The sequence below is a fragment of the Portunus trituberculatus genome, chromosome 50 (assembly GCF_017591435.1).
Source record: "Portunus trituberculatus isolate SZX2019 chromosome 50, ASM1759143v1, whole genome shotgun sequence".
In the NCBI taxonomy this organism is placed as follows: domain Eukaryota; kingdom Metazoa; phylum Arthropoda; class Malacostraca; order Decapoda; family Portunidae; genus Portunus; species Portunus trituberculatus.
The window spans coordinates 27,444,014-27,446,597 of NC_059304.1; the positions used below are offsets into that span (position 1 = coordinate 27,444,014).

The window sequence follows — 2,584 nt, forward strand, 5'->3', positions numbered from 1 at the left end:
TTGTGTTGTTTTATTTCGGCCTTCCCTGGTGGTGATGGTGGTGGTGATGATGATGATGATGATGATGAGGAAGGGAAGGAGCAGGAGAGCGACGATGACGTAAACATGATGAGGAAAGACAATAAGGATAGAATAAAATTCAATGATACGAAGAGAATAGAATAAGAATAATCACTACTACTACTACTACTACTACTACCACTATTACTACTACTATGCTATTATTATTATTACTACTACTACTATGCTATTACTACTACTACTACTACTACTACCACTATTACTACTACTACTATGCTATTATTGTACTACTACTGCTGTGCTACTACTACTACTACTACTACTACTACTACTACTACTACTACTACTACTACTACTACTACTACAACTAAATTTACTACTATTGCTACTACTACCATTACTACTACACCTACAACTATAACCACTACTACTACCACTACAACTACTACTACTAAGCGGCAACAGCGTGAACTAATTCAGAGTTCAGACGCAGGTGCAGAAGATGGATAAGATGGCACAGGTGACGCTAATTAACAACGTGAACCAAGAAATATACCTTGATTTCACCACAGATAAACTCTCTCTCTCTCTCTCTCTCTCTCTCTCTCTCTCTCTCTCTCTCTCTCATTTTATCTATAATGCAACTATTACAATATAGTGTATACAAAGAGAGAGAGAGAGAGATAGATAGATAGATAGATAGATAGATAGATAGATAGAGAGAGAGAGAGAGAGAGAGAGAGAGAGAGAGAGAGAGAGAGAGAGAGAGAGAGAGAAGGGGAGAGACGGAGTTGATCTATAAGTAATACTACCCCCCTCCCCAACAAGCCACGTGCTTCTCTACCCTCCCTCCTACAACGTCTCTCCTTTCCCCAACTTCATTTCCTCCCCCCCTCTCTCTCTCTCTCTCTCTCTCTCCTTCAAGTAGAAAACAACTGTAAATACCGCATAACGCCTTCAGAAAGAGAGAGAGAGAGAGAGAGAGAGAGAGAGAGAGAGAGAGAGAGAGAGAGTCACAGTAGGAGGGAGACGAGCCAGAGATATAGAACACACAAGGAGACACAGAGGAGGAGGAGGAAGGTGCCAGAAATAGTAAAGATATAAGGGAGGGGAGAGTGGAGAAGCGTTAGATAGTTATGGAGCATCAGTAAGGAAAGCAGCAACACAATAAGCAAGGTGAGTCAAGTGTAGTAAGGCCAATTATTCTCTCTTTAACTCGCTCTCTATTGAAGTCCCTCTGTGCCTTCTACAAGATGACTATCTTATCCCGAAGCCTGACTGACTGATGGATAAATACATTCTGATTCTCTCTCTCCTTGCCACGCTGTGTCTTGTTCAAAGTTGCCATTGTTTTCATTTTCATTTGTGGTACCGAATCCTCTTTGTGGTGCAGCTTTTTTGGTTGTCTTTGGCAGGGTAGCGAGTCTCTCTCTCTCTCTCTCTCTCTCTCTCTCTCTCTCTCTCTCTCTCTCTCTCTCTCTCTGATTTAGTTTCTAAAAAACAAATAAAATAATATCAATGGCAATAAAAATGATGATGATAAAGCAAGGAGATCTATCAAAAATATAATTTATTCAGTGATGATAATATGATATTAATGTGATTCTCTCTCTCTCTCTCTCTCTCTCTCTCTCTCTCTCTCTCTCTCTCTCCTTCGTTAGGTACTTCGTCAGATTCATCGACCTTCAGCTTCACACACACACACACACACACACACACACACACACACACACACACACACACACACACACACGTAGACAAAAATAAATCTCTAAAGACAGGAAAAAGAACAAGCAGATATAAAACAACAACAACAACAACAACAACAACAACAACAACAACAAAAAAGTAAAGCAGTGCGGTGGTGGTGGCACGCGAGGCGGTGTGAAGGTGTTACTAGTGATGAAGTAAGTATTTCTATCCTCTTGGCTACACACACACACACACACACACACACACACACACACACACACACACACATGAAGAAAGGCTAAAGGAAATGGGACTATCAACCGTACAAGATTTAAGTGAAAGAGGAGACCTAATAACACTGTATAAAATAGTTAATGGCATTGAAGAGATAGAGAAGCAAGACCTGGTGCTGGCGACAGAAGAAGCTGGAATTACAAGACGACATGTAAAGAAGATTAGGAAGAGTGTGAAGGATATTGGAAAATATAGTTTTTCACATAGAACAGGGGAAAAGTGAACGTCATTGAATGATGAAGTTGTTACAGCACATAATGTGTATAGCTTTAAAGAAAAATGAGATACACTATGAGCCCCGTTCGAACGCTATGCAATACAACTAGGTAACACACACACACACACACACACACACAACCTTTATGCTGTGTAGCGTCGTTCTATTACAAATATATTGACTTCAAAATTACTAGTGTCTTTCTCCTCCCCACTTGAATAAAGAAAGAAGGTGAGAAATGGACAGAAAATAAGAGGTGGACAGAAGGGAGAGTAAGGAAGGACTCGGGAGGTATGGAGAGAAAATCGGTTAAAGGAAAGAAAGTCAGTTAAAGAGGAAGGAAGGAGGTGAAAGACAGGC

At 40.5% G+C, this 2,584-nt stretch overlaps 1 long non-coding RNA gene across 1 annotated transcript; it reads left to right on the forward strand.

Annotated features, from left to right (window-relative positions):
* Nucleotides 1-814: 814 nt before the first annotated feature.
* LOC123500115 lies at nt 815-2,416 on the forward strand. The gene is made up of 2 exons (XR_006673179.1): nt 815-1,197; nt 1,683-2,416. It is a non-coding gene; the product is annotated as an uncharacterized LOC123500115 (long non-coding RNA).
* Nucleotides 2,417-2,584: the final 168 nt, after the last annotated feature.